The sequence below is a fragment of the Cyanistes caeruleus genome, chromosome 5 (genome assembly GCF_971803275.1).
Source record: "Cyanistes caeruleus chromosome 5, bCyaCae1.hap1.1, whole genome shotgun sequence".
Taxonomy (NCBI): Eukaryota; Metazoa; Chordata; class Aves; order Passeriformes; family Paridae; genus Cyanistes; species Cyanistes caeruleus.
Window position 1 is genome coordinate 7,824,319 of NC_141705.1, and position 21,081 is coordinate 7,845,399.

Below are 21,081 nucleotides of genomic sequence, written 5' to 3' on the forward strand. Positions count from 1 at the left end.
TTCTGTGGGCACCATCTGTTTGTTGGGAGCTTTTTTTTGCCTCATCATTGCAGGCTTCAGGAAACGCCATCTTGCCAGGTGGCACCTCTATGTGCTGCTGCTACAGCAGCTCCAGGAGCAGGTGCAGCTTGTGGGATAATGTAGCTTTGTGCCAGCCCATTACAAGCCATGGCCCATTCAGGGACTTGGATGGGGTTATTGCTTTAGCTCAGCTCTGTTTGAGATGTGGGCATTGCTTCTGAAGTGCCCCTGGCAGCTGACTTCTCACTTTGATTTATGCTAACCTTAGAGCTGCTGGTAATTACATGCATGTTCTTGTATTCAGGAAGCTTTTGCAGTCACCAAGGAGAGGGGACTTCTTCATGCAACACCAGGAGAATGAATTGTTCATTTTGATGGGCATCTCAGACACTTTGGGGCACATGAAAAGGCCTGCCTGTGTGTTCCTTCTTGTCATGGAGGAAGGACTGGTGGAAGAAGAATTGATAATAACACTGCAGCTCTGATCTCTAAGAGTTTTAGTACTAATTTGCTGGTATTTTGTCAGCCAAAATACTGTGTGCAGAACAATGGTTTTGCATAGTGTGAGTCTGTGGCTCATTAGCCTACTTGGACGACTAGCTGGGATTTGTTGTCTTCTTGACATCCTTTACAAATAGTGCAAGGGAAAGAGTGGCCAATACACATTTTTCCATGGCACTTTATTTACCTGAACTAAATCCAAATCGTCACATCAGAAAAATGGTAAAAAAAATCTTATCATACTGGTGCCTCCTCTGTGAGTGCCCTGAAGATATCATTTAGCTGGTGTTTTACACAGTAAGACTTGTCCTGATCTGGGCAGTGACCACTAACCTCTCTTTCCTAAGCTACCAGGCATTTCATGTTTTAGATAACATTTCTTATTATGAAAGTAGACTTTCATTGAATTTTTTCATTTTCATGCACTTCTGAAAAAGATCAGGTGCAGCCAGATGACTGAAAAAGAAGAAGAGGAAGAATTTTTTCTGGCCTTAGCAGCACAGGGGAGCCTGGAAATCTTTGGATAAGGTCCTTTATGAATTTTCATTTCTGCACAGTGTTTAGGTACACATTAATACACAGAACATATATTAAATGGGCTCTAAGCAGAGCTGGTCATGCCGCTAGTAAAGGTCCAATAAAGATATTAACCTATGTGAAAAGAAGGGTCATTCACGGTGAAAAGATGTGATCATTCCCTCTGCCCGTCTGTGTTCATTTTTTAATCACTTGGCTAATTGGAAACCAATTTTTAGGGAAGAAGGGAGAACCCAAATACAGTATAGTTCCTGCAAGTTCATTGAAACTTAATGCCTGAGAATTGAGATGCATTTGAGTGTTCTGAAAATGGTGGGAAGAGGCTGAATTTTGTCATGCCCAGTCTGCTCATAGGCAGGTGGCTCAGGACAACCATGGTTTGTTTTGCTGATTGTCCATGGGGCAGGCAGGAGGACATGGGGGGAACAAGGGGAGTTGCAGAGGAGTTGAGTTACCAGACCTGCCTGTGTGTTGAAGTGAAACCACATTTCCTCAGTCTCACTGTTCATGAAACAGCTTCCTGAACGTGGGCAAAAGAATGTATTTTTCCCTTGTCTTGTGCACGAAATCTCCTGAAATGTTTTGTCTCAAATTGGTTTGAAACTTTTAGTGTGCAGCAGATATTCAGAGCATAACATTTCAGCCCACACAGTTAAATCTGGCAAAATAGGAAGCAATTGAAAGCAGGATCTGTCCAAGATCACTCAGGAGGGGACTGAGCTGAAAGGGACAAGCTCTGCTACTTGTTTCACCCATGTCTGGCTACTTCTGCAGAATGTCACTGAATTTCTGGCTATTATGGCCATTCTCCACTCCAGAAAGATAGGTCTGAGTTTAAGTAATAGAAGCTGTTTACCAAAGCAGAAGCTGTACCGAGGCCCTTCAGAAACCCAGATGTACTGCCTGTGGTGTTTCACTGGCAGCAGAAGGCAAACCTGGAGTCAGGATATTGTTTTGGTTGAATTCCGAGTGTGTAAAAGCAAATGTCCAGGAACACCAGAGAAGGAGAGAGGAGATAGTAACAGAAAACCCCAAGCTGCCAGAATCAGCTGTGCATGTAACCCCAGCTGACCACAAAGAGGATGTTTTGGGTGTAGATGTGACCAGAAGAAGAGACCAAGAAGAAAGGGAGAGGCTCTTTACTTTTTGATTCCCATTATGCCCAGAGAAAAACAAGAACATGGCCTTACTCTGCTGATAAACAGGACTGAGTCAAAAGCACTCAATTCTCAGCTTCATTGCCATCTTTTATAATGGAAACGTTTCCCATGATCAGAACTATCAGCTCTCTGCTATGGCCAAATATTGCAGTGCAAATTGCACTTGTATTTGCATACACATGAAGTACATATGTATATCTAATAAAGCCACTTTGGACTAAGCATCACTTCACAGCTTTTTGAAAGAATCCTGCTTCAATTTTAGTTTATTCCCATTTGTCATGTTGGGTGACATATGTGTGATCAACAGTAGATGCATGGACACAGATATTTTCATCTAAGCCAGACTCTGGGGCTACGTTTTCTGATTTTTTTTTAATATCCAGGGTATAATTCTACTTATCTTAAAACAGAGCTCTAGAGTAGGTGAGACAAGTGTCCCCTTAAAGACAATTTATCAACGAACCTGGCAGTGACCAGTTCTACCTTGTAGGCATCTCAATTAGGTGAAATTAATTCCTTCCCCACTGATCACCAGGTACGTTGCCCATAACTCCTGTGGTCTGTTCTTTCCGGCCCTGAGCTGAATGACAGGGCTGTTTGCAAGTGGTTTCCATGACTCCCTGTAGTTTTCTTTGCAGGCAAAAGTTAGCTTTTTGTGCCTTAGATGGTGGTGGGACACTCCAGCCATGACCATGTGCTTGCCTTTCTGCAGGAGATGTGTGTGATGTGTCTTACTTCTGCATTTTAGCAATCCAGACGCTGACCGTGGGCGCTGTTTTTCTCTCTGTGGGATGGCTGGTGCCACTGGGTTTGGAGAGTTGTCCCTTAACCCAGCTCTAGCAGGCTTGCAAAGGAAGGAGTGTGGTGTGGTGGTGAAAGTACCCCCACTGTATGGCAGGAGATCTGAGCTTCACTCTTCACTCTGCCACCAAAAAAATGTCACTGTTGATCTTGGATGTGTTTCTTTCACTCTCTGCTCCACCACAGTTCCCCCATCTGTAAAAATGTGAAAGATTTTTACCTACCTGGCTGAAAACTGAGGACCTCATAACTGGAACTCGAGGAACCTAGAAGGAAACTATGGCCTGGATTTGCTCATGACAAAGCATCTACTAACATATTTTCAGCCAGTGCCTGGCAGAGCAGCAGTAGTGTTCGGATTTCTGTTTAAATAAGCTCTTTCATCAGATGAAAGAACATACCAGGAACTGGTCAGCAATATTCTCTGCAGAGTGGCCCCTGGAAGGGGAGCACAGACCAGGGAGTTAATGGCTTCCAGGTAAGGAGAAGGTACAATGAGATGGAGCTGGGAGCAGAGGACTGAGCCAGGGAGCTCCTCACTCCTGAGCAATCCCTGTTACCAGCTGCTGGTCATCTCTGCAGGGGGAGGACAAGGTGAATGCAGCCCTTGCTCTTCACTCTGCTGGTGAATATTGAACAATAACCAGTGCCATAAAGTCTTTGACTTTAACTGGCATGAATCAAAGGCTTTGCTCAGGTTGGCCTTGGAATTGTTTAGGATGAAATTGATTCCTTTTAGCCTTTGAGAGGGTCCAATTTAAGCTGTTTAGCTGAGCAGTGTGGAAAATACAGCAGTTTAGCTATTATGTGGTCAAACTGGAGAGCAGATGCCATTTACCGATATTGCTGGATCCATAACCTCACATCCTCTTGGAAACACTGCTCTTATTGCACTTTCTATGGCTGTTGTTGTGGCCACCAGCGATGAAAATCCGGCCTGTTTTATCCATCATATTTCCTGGCTTCCATATTTCTTGTATGTCTTATGCAGCCCTCAGAACAGTTGATGCACGTGTTCATTGCAGGGTTTCCACTGCAGGCAGAAATGTGTGAGCTTAGAGACAGCACAGCAGGAAATGCTTTTGGAAGTTGTCAATGGCTTTATAGTGTGTAAAGATAAATGTGGCCACAAAAGCTGTCATGAAAAATAAATAAAAAAAAAATTCTGAGAGACTGATTGCTTGTGCTTTTAACCCTAGAGCTTTTTAGCCTGGATACAGCAGCATCCTGTTTTGCTGCATTTGTGCAAAGATTATATGAATATATACAATAACCTGCTTTCTGCACTGGACAGTCTCCTTTCCCATCCTACCTGAGGGATGGTTTCTTTCAGCAATACTGGAAATGACTGGTTTGTGAAGCCAGGATAGTCTGAAAACAGAGGCTCATTTCTTTCCTCAGACACATTTTACATCAATTCTCAGCTGCCATAAAATTATAGAGAGTATGAATTTGTGAGCTTTATACTGGCTGAGAATCTGACCTAAATTTTGGACAATGGATTATGTAGACAAAGGAAAATGTTAATTTGGACTGCTTTCTGGGAGGAAAAGAATGTTTCTCTCTTTACAGCTTCCCTTGGGAGCTGTGGAGGTACATGGAGGAGCAATGAGATAAAACTGAGAAAGGAAAATTTGCGGCCACTGCTAGTAAAGTGAGGTGTTAATCTTTCCCCATGAGGACCTGATGATGATTTCTCAGCAACATGCAGAGGGAAAAGAAAAGAGATGGAAATGGTGAAGTAATAGAAAAGGCATTTTGGTTCAATGGGTGCTGGTTTCACTTGGGTATAAAATGAAGAACAGGAGAAAACAAGTAAAACATGAGTCCTTTTCTAGAAGAAAATAACCATGTGATGTGATTCTGAGGTTGCACTGCCAGCACTAATTGCTGCCACAAAGGCATAAAACCCCTGCTTTGAGCAACTACCCTCCCTGACAGGATGAGGACTTCTCCTGCCTTACCAAAATGAGCAGGTTGGTTCCTTGGCAAGGGATTTTATGCCAGGACTGGACAGAGTGGAGAAGAAGCATAACCCTATCCTGGCAGACAAATGAGCCTGGGTGATCTTAGAGGCAGTTTCCATCCCTGTTTTCTCCATTTTGCTCCAGAGTGGTTAAACCTCAAAGCAGTCAGTATTTATCCAAACACTTCCATTCTGAAAAACTGGGCTTCTGGCTAGATTTCCTACCCTCCCTTGTTCTGATGGCTGGAAGAGCTTTAAGGGCACCACTGTGTGTAATGTCTCCTTACTCCCACTTCTAGCACAACTCTTAGGAAGTGCACAACCGTGCAAAGAAATAAAAGGCCTTGTGGCTAGATACATCAGGTAAAATCAGCCTGAGAGTCAACAGGAGGACCTACTTGAAACTTTTTATCCTTGACATTGAAGCCAGACCCTGTCCCTGGTATGGATGTTGCTGGTTGCCATGACTCTTACTCCTGGGGTTAACTCTGGGTGGCACAAGGGACGTTGCCTTCTCCATGTCTTCCGCCCCTACTGATGGAGGTGGGCTTTCCTCCATAGCCCAATACTCTGTCCCTAAACTCACAAGAAACACAAATGAATGTAGAATTTTCAAAATAATCACCTAATTTCCTGAAAATATATGAGGTTTTCTATTTAGACTTCTGGGGAATCTGGAAAAAAAACATGTTTGACCATTAATTAATATGGATGGGGTTAAAATCAGCAGTCTCTCCTGCAATAAAAACTTGGTTAAAATTGTCAACATGATAAAGTACTCACAACACTCATATCTGCCTTTATTTATTACAGGGTTGGGAGACATCAACTTAATCTCTGGCTCTGCCAAAGCAGGTCTCCACTAGAGATTGATTCTGCTACACTTCACGGTGCTCTAAATGAGCTGGCTGTGCCCATACCAGTCATCCCCAACCTGGCAAAGGCAACTTGTCTGTCCCAATCACAAATAGCTTTTTTTTCCAAGAATGACTGTTTGGTGCCATGGGGAATTGTATCCTCCTTCCCAGAAATGATGACTTGTGTTAACAGCAGTTGCTCATCCACGGCCAAGGACGTGCTGTACCTAAATCTGGTTATGTGTCAACTGTATTAGAAGAGTTTTCACTTTACGAAATGATTGATTTTATCAAAATGTAATTTAGGTAATGTTTAAAACAAGCAAGCCTCCATTGTGGTTGGGACCTTTGATCTCAGTGAAGCACTATGACAATGACATGAAAATGACAGTGACAATGACATGGTGCTCTGAAGGACGAAGCTACAAACAAACGATGGCCACGATGGTTGGGCAGGTGCCAAGGAATGGTTTACTGGGATGATGTGCCATGGAAAAAGAGCAGGGGTAGCCTAAACATGTGTATTTGTTTGGACAAAAAATATCTATGGAGGGAAAAATGGGTATTATTGATAAAACATTGGCCAGGGACAAAGAGCTGGGTTAAATGCTCTTGCTGGGGCAGGCTTTGGGTGTGTGCCCAAGAATAAGTCATGGGACCTCCTGCCCTGGTTCTCAGCCCATTAAATGGAGATGTGGCAGAGGATAATAACAGCCCCTTTCCTTTATCCCGGCTTTATGTGTCAAAACAGCAATCCTGGGGGAAGGGGCTGTAACAAGCACAATAGAGGCTTGTTCCTTTTCATCATGGCTGTGCAGCAGACACAGGTTGTGCTATCCCAAGGCCTCTTTCAAGGTTGTTTTGTTGAGACCAGTATTTAATTCTAGGCTTTAGAAACAAAAAATGAAAAGACACAACTATTTAAAAGGTCAGGTTGTCCACCTGTTCTGGGAAGGCTGGGTTTGTGGTGTGCACTGTATGGCCGTGATGGTTTTGCCTGAGGTCTGAGATGTGAGTTCAATGGCAATTTGCAGAGCAAAACAGTGGCTTGATTAGCAAATCTCTAAGAGTTTTAGCTCAGCAAAACCTAATTTTCCTTAAGGGACAACATTTAATTTTAAGGTTAAGTAATTTTGTCCAGGCCTTATTTTCATGAGAAATTCTCTCCCAATTGGGAAGATAACCTATACCTTGTGATATAATGGAAAAGGAGAGGATGAGTTCTGGTTCTTGATTTTGTATTTAATTTTGGTTTTGTGTAAGAGGACCACTAAGGTAGAGACAAAAAATCAGTTCACTCTTTTCTCCACCATAATTTTTACAACAGGAAAAATATTTATTTCATTTAGTTCTCAAATGGAAGTGGTTCCCACAGTGAGAAAGAATATTGTCTTTAAATTTTTAAAGGGAAAATTTTCCAAAGAGGGTTTTCTTCTCATTATTTTTTTACCTTTTTCTTAAAGAATCTTACATTTTTGAAATAAAGAGATGTTAAAAAATAATTGGCAGTTTGTTGCAATACCTTTTTCTCCTTCATTTGTGGGTTGGCCTATTGCTTAGATTACAGAATCATAAAGAACACGAGCTGTTCTAAACTACCTCTGTGGAATGACTGTACTGGTGTTTGGAAGAAAACCCATGAAAATGTAAAATAGTTCACTAACAGTTATTTTTGACATATTGATAGTAGGCAAGACAAGTGTTACACTCTGTTCACAACCTGAAGTAACCTTTCTGAAAACTTGTAAGAGGATAAAAGCAAGATGATCAAGAATAAGAAAAAAAGAGGAACACAAGTAAAAAATTGAGAATACTCCAGAAAAACTTATTTTCAGTTAACCAAGATCAATGCATGAAGTTTAAAAAAGCTTTGCATATGGCTGATAAATTTCAGTGTTATTTTGTTTCCATTTTGAAATATTACGGAGTTGTGCTAAGCAGAATTCCTGAGGCTGAAGGAAAACTCAGGTACTCCAAACAAATACCATTTGAAGTGAATGTTTTTTGGCAAGGTGTTTCACAGTATGCATTGAAAAATTCCATCCAAGATATTTTGATACCTTGTTTTAGGAAAAGAAAATGCTGAGGATTCAAAGTAAAATAAGACTGCGGGGGAAAGAAAATTAATCTGTTTTCTTGGAACATATCTCAGAAGGTTACAAATCCTGCAGAAATTTATGGGTAGCCAGAAGCATCAACTGAAGCCTTCACCATTCACCAGCCTGTTACCAAAAGTGAACATGAGAGAACATTTCCATTCCGTGGAGTATGTATGACGATTTTTTAATTGAGAGAGGTCAAGCTCAGACTAGCTCCTTAGGAATGCTGATCTCCAAACTTCCCCAAAAATCCTCAGCATCCGGTGGCACGTTGTGTTTTGTAATTTCTACTCATTAATCACCACCTTACACTATTAATTAATCCTGGCAACACCTTTGTCAGATGGGGAAGGTTAAGGTGAGATGAAGTTAAATTCCAGATCACAAGGGGATTCCTAGCTGTCTGTCAAGAAAACAGCACAGAAATCACAGGCATTTCTAAACAATAGGTGAGGCTGGAGTTCTAGAGATATTTAGACACAAACCACTAAAACCAAGAGATGATGAGGAGATATTTCTATTTCTGCTGCAGTCAGCATTTTGAGAATTTTCTCTCTTCTGTGCTACAGAAAAGATTTATATATTTGTGGCATATATTACAGAGCTGTAGGAAACACTGAAGCCCATTCAACACTTGGAATGAGCACACTGAAAGTTGTCACACATTATCTGGGATTAGAGCTGAGTACTTCTAGCCAGACCCTCCACTACTGAAAGTTAATTGGTGAAACTTGATTTTATAGGCTGGCAAGATGCCGGTGTACCTCAGCTGGAGGTCAGAAGTACCATCCTGCTCCCTGGCTAGGCAGAGGCAGGATGGGAGAATTTCAGTGCTGCCTCCATCCTTCATTTTGGGTGAAACGCTGTGATGAGTCTTTAGAGCTGGTGGTGGGGGGGAGAACTATTGAGAAAAAGCACGTTATTTCTTCCAATTCCCTGATTCAGGGGAGTTTATGGAAAGAGCCCCTGGATGATCAAAAGGACTGGCATGGCCAGAAGAATCTCCTCCCCTCCTCCAGACTTGGGCTAGATGCAAGGTTTGGCTGTGGACATGTAAGAGGTACACTGTCATGTCTGTATGTTTGTAGGATGTTTTAAATTTTATTTTAAAAATAAACTAAAATTATTACCAATTAATAGTTCCCAAAGGTGCCTGTTTTTCTCCACTGGCTGAGACAGACAAAAGGCTGACTTGAGTTCAATGGGATGAAACCCAGACCAGCTGCTTTCTCAGGTTCTGCTTCAGGGGCTTGTCCCTCTGTGAGTTATTGACCTTCCATCAGCTCTGATGGTCCAGCCTTTGGGTGATTTTGCCTGAATCAGCAGCAAAAGCAGAAACCCAAGGTTTATTTCCCAGCTGTAGACAACTTCCTCCTCACCTTGTCTGCAGATAAGAAGCAACAGGTCATAAGGCTCCTCCCTGGGGTCTTGTGAGCCTACCAGGTGTTGGGGCTGCAGTCAGCATTGTGCCACCCCGTGTCTGCAACAAGCAGGATGGGGATGCAGCTGCAGCAGAGACATTTCTTGCCCAGGTACCAGGTCCACACAAATCCTCCCATTTCTGTGTCACACTGGTATCAGGAGAAGGCGTTGAAAATTGAAGCTGCCAGCAGGGGAAGGCTCATGAGGACCCTTCTGGAAGGCTGAAAACAGGAAATGTTTAATCAAGCTCTGAGGGGAAAAAAATACTTAAAAAAAATAAAAAAAAAAGAAGAAGAAAAGTCAGTCTCTTTCTGAGCAGCCAGGATGTTTGTGAAATCCCTACTCCGTTTATTATGATGCTGAGTTTCAGCTGGCTGTTTTATTAAAGGCAGCTGGGACACATTACTTGCGCATTAACACTGAGCCAGCTTTCATTTTAAAACCTACCCGTTGCTGGGAGCTTTCCTTAATGCGTTCCTGCTGCTGCCAGCTCCATAATCCACACCAGCAGCCGCAGGGGAAGATCACCTCGCCTCACCATACTTCTTATTTCCGGAGGAAGGCCTAATAAAAATCAGCTTGGCCGCTCAGGAGCGGGACTGTCCCTCTCCTCGTCTCCGAGGTAGAGCAGAGCTTGCTGGAGCGAGAGGTCGGTGGTGTATCTGCCAAGAGGACATCTGCTTGGAAAAAAACCCTTAACACTTGTGTGCAGCTCTTAATTGCTTTCCAGGGACGTATTAGAGCTTTTTGCAATGTAAATTGTGTTTCAGTACATCACAAATCACTGAGTGATGGCTCCAGTGGATCAGGTGGAGGCTGGCAGCCTGGATGGGAGGGCGATGGGGAAGGAGCTTCAGAGGTTTGTCTGTGCAGTGTGGCAAGAGGGGTGCTGGGGTTTGGCAACCACAATCTCTGTCCTCCAGCACATGCCCCCGAGCACACGGGGCCAAAATGTTCTTCTCAGGGATCTGAGATGTTACTGAAGTCCCTCACTCTCAGATTGTTCAGTTTAAAGAAACACTCATGTGCAAAAGAAGAGAGGGAACCTGTCTCTCTTGTGCCCTCAGCCCTGTGGTTTGGGGCATCAGAAGCTGTCTGGGCCCTGCCTACCGTCCTAGTCCTGGTCCTGGTTTAAGCATGTCTCCAAATGCCCTCTGGGAACCCAAGTGTAAAATGCTGCTGTGAATTTGGGTCGCAGTTTTGGGAAGGGGTCAAAGAGTGATGTTCCTGTGCCCACACCCCTTCTTAGCCTGGTGTCAGAACAAGACTGGTGCCATCACACAGCATGTTGGGTACTGCACATATGTGGTTTTAGCAGGTTTGTTCCCTAACTGGTTTGGAACTCACAAGCTGACATCAACTAAACATAACTGAAAGGCAGAAATTTCAAAGGTATTGAGCCCTTACAAGTGTGAACAAGCTGTGGGCTGGAGAAAAGCAGTTCTGTTAATGCCTTTGCTCATAGGCCGCAATTGGGCCTGAGGCCTCATTAGACACTTGAGGACCCACACAAGCATGCTCCATTAGGTGGTTTAAGTGCAGAAGACAGTTCCATTCCTTATGTCTTATTAGTGTTCACCCTTCCCCCATGCCCAGAAGAACCCTTTTTCTTTTAAATGGGACTATCCTATGGAACAACCTGCCCTGGGGATGTGTTTCTTCCTGACACACCTTAGCTGATACTTAGTCAATACCATTTCATTTCTTAGCAGTGCTAGATGCTTCCTCCTGCCATAAAAATATTAGAGTCCTTTTTCCTCACCTCAAATCTCTTTGTACCTTAATTTGTAAAATCACACAGCAGGTTCCTCAGATTAGTAACATCCATACAGAAAAAAGAAGGGGTTTCTTCCTGTAAAAGCCTTTGTTTTGTCTTATTCTCATGCATTTGCACCTGTAGAGAGGGTGTCTGCACCATTCATTATTTTGTACCATATTTCTTTATGCTTTTTCTCCACAGAGAAATGGCTTTAAGTTCAGTGCAGCAACACTCTACAGAGAAGCTAGATGCCTGGAAACGAATCAGAGCCCTCCACGAGTTCTTCTTGAAAGGGAAACCACTGAAATACTGCAAAATGTTTATAAGGTTCATGAAATACTAGGTTTAGTAGTGTAGAGCTGTAAGCCAAAATGTGGCTGATATGCATACAGAGACTTAGGAGGAGACCTTTGTGTGTGTGTGTAGCTGTCTAATTTCTGAAAACTTTCTTTACCATGTCAAAAATCATGGATTGAGAATCTTTTAGAACAATTTTGATTTTGCTGGAGTAGCGCTGCTCTGTGGAAAATTTTTGAGGGTCCCCAAAGACTTTGACATGGAACAAGATGGAAGCGGAAGGAGGATTGCTCACAATCCTCCCAGGGAGGCAGCTAAGGATGTATGTGTTCCCTCCCAGAGGCCACTGGGGAGTCAACCTGAGCTTTAATGAAATGTCTCACCAGCTCTGAAAAATGCAGAGGTGAAAGAGCTACCCTGTAGAGTTTTTTTGGGTAAAATTTCCCTTTGCTTTGGGTGCTGCTCAGTAGGTTGTGCTGTGAACATCAGCTTTCATACAGAGGGCTTTCTGCAATGTTCCCTCAATTCCACTGCCTTGAAACACCTTGTCTTCCTCAGCTCCTTCATTACAGTGTCATAATACTCATCTGAGTAAATAAAGAGAACTTTCTTTTAACATGTCCCCCGTGTTAGCAGGGAATTAATGACTGGAGCTCAATATAGGATGGAGCTCTGCACTTCATTCATTGCAGTTTGCTGTAATGAATTCAAGAGCAATTGTGTCAGGCCCTGGGCTCTAGTAAATCTCCATAACTGCACTAGACCAGGTGATGATCTGCCCTATTATTTTCCTTACAGTGCTGCAATTTGCCTGGGACACTTGGTTTAACATTTACATCCTGAGTCTTGCAAAAAGTGCCAGGGAAAATTTATAGCCACAAGTTAATTAACCATGAATCAGTTAATATTTGGGCATGTGAAGTGCTATATACATGCAAGGGATTAAGCTGTCAGAGGGAACTTTGGTTTTAAATCTCTTAGGAAAGTTGTCACTTCTGGCAGCCTGCTGGTCTCCAAGTTAATGCTGTGCAGGGCAACTGCAGGAGCACTAATTCAGGGACAAAGTTTCTCTTGCTATTTTTTACATTTTCTGGGTTTATTCTATGGGACTCCCATCCAAATAATTCTCCCCCTCTAACCTTGGGAATCTACCCAGGGCTTTGATTAGGGGAGCAACTGGTGCACGATGGGTGGGTGAGATTCATTCTCTTGTGCTGTACAGATCACAGTGTGTCCTGTCAGCTTTGGAAGACAGACAGACACACACCTGTAAGGTCTGCACAGCCCCTGCTGTCTGCAGGGATCTTGGCAGCAGTGAGAGATGAGCTCTGCATAGCTGTAGGGATTCAGCAGTGAATTTAAGGACCCATCTACTATTGCTCCCCATTCTGATCAGTTTTGCTGGAAGATTTATACTCTAATCAATCCCACACTTCATTTTTATCCTGATCAGTGCTGTAAGGAGTTAGTGCAGTGACCCTCTGACAGTGCCTCTGTCCCATCCTGGCCCAGAGACGTTCCACAGATGCAGGCAGAGGTGAGCATCTGCACATGAAAGCTGGTTCCTTATACCCCCTTGCTGCTGGGATCTTTGTGCTTCCACATGGGCTTTAAAACTGCTGCTGAAGCAGTTGGGCAGCTGGGTGAATGGAGAGGGACAGAGATGTTAGCCTTGTCTGGCTGGCAAACCTCACTTATATTTGGGCAGCACTAGCTATTAGGGTAATATTAGTATGCCTTGTCATCAGGGCAAAGAAGATAAAGGCTTGGAATAAAGTAGGAGGGTTTTGTCCCTGGTGATAAAGCCTGGCTTAGTGGTGCTGTTTGCAGAGCTCTGACTGCACCCAATGAGCAGGAGGAGCAGAAGCATGTCAGAATGGGTTGGTGATCAGTAACAGAATCATGGAATTATTTGGGTCAGAAGAGACCTTCAAGATCATCCAATTCCACCCCCCTGCCATGGGCACAGACACCTCCCACTAGAGCAGGTTGTTCAAAGCCCCATTCAGCCTGTGCTTGAGTCTTTGCAGGGAAAGGGCATCCACAGCACCTCTGGGTAAATGCACACAGCAAACTTCAGCAGCCTCTCACTGCCTGTGGGGAAAGCCTGCCCTGTGAAAGCCGCTGAAGCAGCCAGTGCTGCTGCGAGGCATTTCAGCTCCTCGCTGGGACAGGGTCAGGCCCGCTGGCCCAGAGGCTGCAGGTGACCTGCTGGGGCCAGGAAGGGATTAGGAGCTGTGGAAGCAGCGCTGGTGGCTGCTCACCACGGTGGGGCTGGAGGAGGTGACGTGTCCTCGCCGTGGCCAGGAGCACAGTGGCCCTGCAGGACCTCAGCACGCAGCAGTCCCCAGGCTCTGGCAGGCTCGGCTGAGCTTTAGGATGTTGACGTGGCTGCTCCAAGCTCCCCGAGGTGGCAACAACTGCGTTTCACATGGCTTCAAAGAGCCAGGTTTGATATAACAAACTCATTTTTTTTCTGCCTACTTGAACCTGATGAACGTCCTGTACGAGCAGCAGTTGCTGACAAATAGTGACAGCTTGCATGAAGAAAATGAGCATGAATGGAGCGTTAATAAAGCTCTGCTAGACCCATTTAAAGCAGGCACTTTCCCAGAGCTGAGAGCTGACTTTAAATCACTGGAGTTGTAACCAAAGGAAGAGATGGAGCTGGACTTCCCTGGCTATGATAACCCTGTCTAAAATACTTGCAGAAATAAAGTCTGCATTATGATGTGCCATTATTCAGGGGCTCTTGCTACCAGTTTGCTCTGCTCTGCAGGTCAAATTCAAAAGCCGTATAACATATTTATGGAGTAAGAAGCAGAATAATATTAAGAAGGGTATTTTTTGCTAGGGGATGGTTTTACACTTACATATGGATAAACGAATGCCTTGGGTAATGTCATGACATCCAGCATGTCCATTCACCAATACAACTATTATCCATATTTCCTCTGTTACTCAGTCTTTTGGGGTCTAGTCAGGCTGGTTTTACCACAGGGAATAGCAATTAATGTTTCCTCCCAGGCTAAAGACTAGATTTATCCCTGTTCTCCTCCAAGTAACTATATGAAGCATTAACATCTCAGAGACTACTTGGAGATGATCAAGTGTTTTTTATAATGCAGCCATTTTAACAGAAACTGCCGAGTTTTGGCTGCAGGAGGCTGATTTCTCAGTACTTCTGCTGTCTGAAAGCTTGAGCAATGCAAAACATACACGACTTGTAACATGTAAGGCCAGATGTTGCCCTGTTTCTCTGCATGACTATTGCCACTAACATTTGGGCACTGCTCCCAGGGCAAGAGGCAGCTCCAAGAGCAGGGATGGAAAGGTCCAGCTCTTGACATGGCAATTGTGAAAGAAACACAGAGGTGGCAACTTCCTGCATCTTCTGGAGCTGTTCTCCAGTGTCTGTTTGCAAATCCAGACAGAAAGCCTTGTGGGGAGAACAGGCTGCCATTTACCTACTTTTTCAAAATATTTACTCTCCTCCAGTACCTACCAGACCATCTTATCCTGCACTAGATGTGAATAGATGAGCTGAGCTCTTGACATGACCACAGCATGAATGCTTTCATGCAAGCATAGAATAGCACACAGCGAGGGAGATGGATAGATAGCCAATAGGTTTTCCAAAAAAACCCCCAATTATTAATGATTTTGCAAACTTCCCTCAACACTAATTTCCTGTTTCAGGCAGTAGGTGAAGAGTATCAGTACTTTGTGGACTTTAGGGGTCATTTTTTGTCCTTGATTCCAAGCTCTGATGGACCAGATACCTTTAATATCTTTGTGATCGGATACAATCCAAGATGTTTTCTTCTTGTTCCAGCACGTCCTTTCTAACATTTTGCCTCCCTTGATTCTAAATCTCTCTGGTGCCAAGAATCTGGAATTTCCCCCAAACAATGTAGGAGCTGGTTTGGCATGCCCTCACCCCACACCCATCAGGAGTAACCTTACTGGAAGAAAGAAAATGGTATCAATATGAGATTGGGATCAGATCAGCTCAAGGCAATTTCCCTGGAAAAAACCCAAACAAACAAGCGAACGACAAAAAGAAAACATTATGAAGTTAGCTCTAGGATGAGCATAACACTTGATTGGCAGAAGTCTCTGGCTACAAAAGGGTTTGGTGCCTTCATTAGTGTGACTGATGGAATTGTAGAGAATTCCCATACAGAGCAACGAGGCCCAAGCAGGCCATTAACACAATTCCACTGCATTTTTCTTAAATCCATTAGGCTGTACTGTTGTGGAGGCCCATTTTTTCTCCAATTTGTAGATTCATTTCCCAGGGAGTGATTTTGCAGGAGCACCTTCTGATTTAGTTCAGCATAATCCAAAGTCAGACTGTGGTCTCCTGAAGGAACACTTTAATTTCTCTTTCAGTCTCTCCCCTCGTGCTCAGTCTGTTGGCAGCTCAGAGCATGCACATGTACATTTCTTACGAGATCCCTGATGACCACAGGGAAAAGGTCCTGGGAGATGCTGGAAATACATGTGCTGTATGGAAACTATATCTTACCCAGGTGCAAAGCTCTTGAGAAGCCTGAGCCTCTGAGGAGCTGAAAAACTCTTTCCTGCGTGGGAGGAAAAGGTTTTGCAAAGGTTGTCAAGTGGGAACAGAAATGCTATAAACATAGACAAGGAATAGGTATAAGTTGCCTGTTGTTCCTTAGGCTGTTGGGTTTTACAGCCACATTCATATAAAAATCAATTAAAATTCGTCTTCCACAATAAAATGAAAGGAGCAATTAAAAATCACCCAAATAAACCCCAACCATGAGAAGCTATCTCCATAGGAAATTTGATTTTTTACTGCAGCAGTGGCAAACCATGCCAAATAAAGTTTAGCCCCTGCTGTGCTGGGCACTGCAGAGAGAGATTGACAGCCAAAACTCAGTACAAGGCACATGCAACCTTCATAGTCAGAACACCACACCACACATTTTCCAACTGATTTGCTCACATAAAAATTGTAGCCTCAAAATGTTAAGCAACTCAGTGACACAAGACCAAGAGACCATGCTAAAATCAGAAATGAAATACTGCTGTGCTAAATTCTGATCCAGTGAGGGTGTGCAGCAGCTCAGGCACATCACAGTGATCAGCAGCTTCTGTAGATGTGTTTCCAAATAAAAACATGTCCCTGCACAGAGACCTCCCCTCTTCCCCATGACAACTCCTCCATGAAACCATACCTTCATCACAGGGAAGGTGGGTGGGTTGTTTAGTTTTAGCAATCAGGAGCTGCTTCAGCTTCTCCCAAGCACACACCTGCCTTCAACTCCTTTCTGAATGCAGCTCAGCTGTGTCTTCACTCAGGTGCCCTCTGCTTGTCAGCAACAGCAGCTCCTCTGTCTATTGCTGCCATCTTGCTCCTTCCCTCCAGAGCAGCAACAGCTGCTTCCTCCACATCTGTGAAAGTCTTTACACCATCCAAGAACTGCTAAATACCTCTAATTGTCCGTGTAATAATCTCAGAGTGAAGGACGTGAGCTGGATAATTCCCATCTGTAGATGCAAACTCTCACCCCCCACTCTGAGGAAGCACAGAGTGGCTCCTGTGAAAAAGAGGATGGAAGTTGTTGGAGGAGATGATCCTCAGGTTGGGAGCCTGTGTCTTACTGATCTAGGGAAGAGCACATGAAAATGGCAAATATAGTGTTGCTTGTCAAAAGTGACTCCCTTCCTATCACTGACTTGCAGCTTAACTACAAATTACCTTTTGTGTTTCACATCTCTGTGTTGCTTCCTCTTGCATGAATTTGCCTAGTGACTTCTTTAAGCCCAGACATATGTCTGATATCCAGGGCACCCAGTGTCAAGGAGCTCCAATGTTTAACAGAGAAGCCTTTCCTTCTGTTAGAACCTGATATTTTTGTGTGGTCATTAATTGTTCTTCTGTCAGGAGGGGGTCTACTTATTGTGGAGCCTCCCTATGTCACTCTTGAGTTTAGAAGTTTCCAGCACCTCCTGATTTGTCTCTTGGAACTCAGTAGCTGTGGAAACCAGCAGGTGATGAACTCAGTTGCCCCACTTCTCTGAACTGCAGGAGGTCAGAATTATTACTGTTTATTTTTCTTGGGTTTTTTCTCCTAAAATTATTTTTTTTTAATGATTAACATGCTAATAATTAAATACTTAAAAATTTAGATAAGCCACTGTGTTATAACTCTTAATCCTTTTCTATGCTTTTCCTTCCTTTTCCAGCCTTCCAAAGCTTGACTTGCAGTTTGAGAAACTACTGCACAGCATTTGAGACAGTAAGCAGTATCCTTAAATTACCTTTTATAAGAGTGAAACTTTTGTTTATGATCAGTTTGTGGCTTGAAAAGGAACTGTACATCTCTTCACAGCTCTTTCACAGCTCATAGAGCAGCATATCAACATCAGTGAGGTGAAGTTTACCAAGCCTTAGGAGATCAGTGAGTCTTAGATGTGCTTCAAGCCTTGCCATCTCACTGAAATGTTGATGTTTCTGCATTGGAAAGAGCCAGGAAAAGCTCAGTTTCATGTTTTCCTTTTCTTTGATCTTGATCTAATACTTATCCGGGCTTCAGAGATTTGGAAACAGGTACAGAGGCTTGGGCTGCATCACAGGACAAATCCTGGGCAGAAATTGAGCTGAGTTTTGCTTTCCCTTTCTTTATGCTTTAAACCCAAGCTTGGACCTTACTGAAGGTTAAGAAACAATTTTCAAATTGTTAACTGAGGAGTGTTGATTAATGTTTAATTTCACAGAGAAACTGGAAGCAAGGTTGTTTCCATGCACAAGTTAACAAGGAGGTGAAGGCAAAAGGAAACTTCACACCATCCATCTTGGATCCTAGAAGTCTTAAATTCTGAGGAAAGCAGAGGAATTTTGCAGTATCACAGGCAACATTAGGATTTCTATTTTATACCTCATAACCTGGCATTTCTTTCCAGGAGTAATGACATACCCAAAACATGGCAGAAGAAATCATTGTCAGGTAATCCAGGTTTGGAAAAGAACAAACAGTGAGAACAGCATCAGAAGCTTTGAACAACGAAACACTCATACCAAGGAATGCCAGTGGAAACACGATCCTTCTGCAGGTCTGTTCACTGCTATTTATTCAGCATAGGCTGTGAAAAACAATAGAAAGCTAAATGACATTAAACTTTGGTAATGACACAGCACAGAAAGGATGTACAGACTTGAATTCCTCCGTGGCCACATGAAGCAGGAGTAATTAGAACTGGCTGGACAATTGCCAGCAGCGTGTTCTCATTGAGAAATAAAATCCTGTTACAATGTAAGTACTTAACTAGGGCACACAGTAATTTTGAAAGTCATGTGCTGGAGGAAGGACCAAGTTCTCAGATTTTCAAAATGAACCTGAGACAGAATAACACATGATTTTTTTTTTTGTTCACAAATTATGTTTTGGTTTGGAATTTAAAGCTATGTACTTGAAAATGAAAAAATATCCCAACCAACTGACACTGTGAAACCAATCCTAAATGCTATTTCTTCCACCAAAGAAGATTTCTCCATTTACTGAGCAGTGGAAATGAAGTATTTTAATGTGGCATGAAGACAAATGTCAGCCTCTTAAATAAGATCAATTTCTACTGACAGTGGTACCCAGGCCAGGGAGCAACCTCTGCCTCCAGAGAAATTCAGTGCAGACGATTTGAATCTGTAACATTTAGGGCAACTTCTAGGAACAGAATGTCTGAGTCTATGCTGTGTGTCGAGGCACAGAAATCTTTGTTTTGTTCAGGGAGGTGTCTCTGGCTGTACAGGGTGCAGTATTGGATGTGACCAGTGCCCTGTGGCTATCCATGGTCAACTGCTGCAGTTCAACACTCACAGCAAACTTTTATTCTCTCTTTAGATGGCAGATCTTGTTGCATGGGGAATGTTCCCTGCAAGATTTCTGGCTGCATCATCTCTGCTCAGATCTGAGCACATGTCTTCTGAGATAATTACAGATACATTGAACAGTGGGAAAGACCTTTAGTTGTTCAGAATACTGATGGCCTCTCCAACTTACTTTCCTGCTGATCAAAAGTTTCTGGAAAATACAAACAGATGTCAGGCTTGTCTGTTAAAGGAAATGGATTTCAATCTTGCCTTTTTACTCTGTTGCATGGAAGCACACAGCCAATAGCCCTTAAAGGAAAGGGGCTGCATGATGAGATGATTCTTCTGTTCTGCAGACAAACTAAAATACTGATATTAATTTAACTGACTTGAATGAAATTTTCATTTTGTTCACAAAAGATATTGTGACAAAGCACTTGCCCTGGTTTACATGTAGTGTTATGATTTAGGTTTTAAAATGTCTTAAGAATTATCTAAATGTAGCTACGTAGTGAGAATGATTTAATTTCAGTTAATCTGTTTAAAGTGAGAATAATTTAATTTAACTTAATTACTTTGAAGACAAGGTCTTTTCATACTCCATCTAAAGTTAGACAGCTCCTGAGGATAAATCACCCCATCTGTTGCAAAGCATTGAAAGCAAAACTTTATAAAGGTTTCCTTTGAAATCATCAAAATAAAGTATTTCTCTGTTTAGCCCAGTTTTTTAATAGCTTTGTGAAAGCAACACATTGGGGAAAAAAAATTAGTCCCAAATTAGCTGGTTGATTGGAATCAGCACTTTTAATTAAAAATGTTCCAATGGAAACCCCTTCCATGTCAGCCATTGAGAGCTGTTTCCAGCAGCTGAAAAGTCAGGCACTGTGGATACTGAAGCTGCAGAAGCAGTGTGGATGGTGTGTTTGTGCACACCAATGCAGCCTTGCATGCTGCCCCAGTGCAGTGTTTCCTGCCATGGTACATGTGCATGCAGCAGCGCTGCCTGCCTCAGCACCCTCTGCCATGGGATGGGCCCAGGAAACATGCCACTCTGCAGAAAACTTCACTGTGTGCTTGTGTCTCTGTTTCTGAGCCCGCTGGAGCTCTGATCAGGTCATGCTTGCAAGCTGTGATCTGCAAGGCTGGGGTCCAGAGGTGCAGCTTCTGGTGGAAGCCGAGATCCTCGCTTAATCGGCCGAGTCAAAGAGCTGATGTTTGGGAAGAATGCCAGTTGTGACAAAACTTAATGAAATGATGAGAACTGGCACTGCTACAGTGCAGTGTGCTGCTTGTCCCTGACAGCAATCCTGAAAGTCATTTATACACAGAAAGTAGACACAAAAGCTATAATTAGACCATATGGCTGAGCGGTTCCTCTGGTGTTCCTCAGCCGAGCTGTAGAACTTTTCTTTTGCAGTAGAGGAGTGACTGCAAGGGTCAGGTCCAACCTGGAGGATTTCCACTTTTAAAATTTTTATTAGAACTTTCTCTTACCTCTCTATGGAAACCCCCCATTATTGGCTTTCTGGTGGGGGGAAAAAAAGTCTGTATCTTTGATCTTAACCACAGCCTACATGGTCTATAAAACCTGGAAAGCTCCAGTGCTGGGATTCAGTATCACAGAACAGAGCAGCCATTCTTAACATGTCTGTATTTTTAACATCCTTGTCTTGGGCAAGGTACAACACTCCAATGACTCAAATACAACTTGGTGCAGAGGAAAATACGGTTTATCCATATATATTTGCTTAACTGAATCTGAATAAAAACACACCCTAGTGAGCTAAATGGGGTGGAAGCTCATGTGTAAAGGGAAGG

The 21,081-nt window shown here is 43.2% G+C and overlaps 3 long non-coding RNA genes across 3 annotated transcripts in view; 2 read left to right on the forward strand and 1 right to left on the reverse strand.

The window, feature by feature from the left end:
• LOC111928417 (uncharacterized) overlaps nucleotides 1-9,078 on the forward strand; it is a 33,510-nt gene extending 24,432 nt beyond the window's left edge. The window contains exon 3 of the long non-coding RNA XR_002864107.2: nucleotides 5,803-9,078. This is a non-coding gene — a long non-coding RNA (uncharacterized LOC111928417). The remainder of the gene's footprint in view (nucleotides 1-5,802) is intronic.
• A 3,650-nt stretch (nucleotides 9,079-12,728) lies between these two features.
• On the reverse strand, nucleotides 12,729-16,639 carry LOC147652907 (uncharacterized). The gene is made up of 2 exons (XR_015286782.1): nucleotides 16,399-16,639; nucleotides 12,729-16,009 (listed from the first exon to the last, which is right to left on the reverse strand). It is a non-coding gene; the product is annotated as an uncharacterized LOC147652907 (long non-coding RNA).
• A 272-nt stretch (nucleotides 16,640-16,911) lies between these two features.
• On the forward strand, nucleotides 16,912-19,980 carry LOC147652908 (uncharacterized). The gene is made up of 3 exons (XR_015286783.1): nucleotides 16,912-17,037; nucleotides 17,341-17,487; nucleotides 18,360-19,980. It is a non-coding gene; the product is annotated as an uncharacterized LOC147652908 (long non-coding RNA).
• The last annotated feature ends 1,101 nt before the right edge of the window (nucleotides 19,981-21,081 follow it).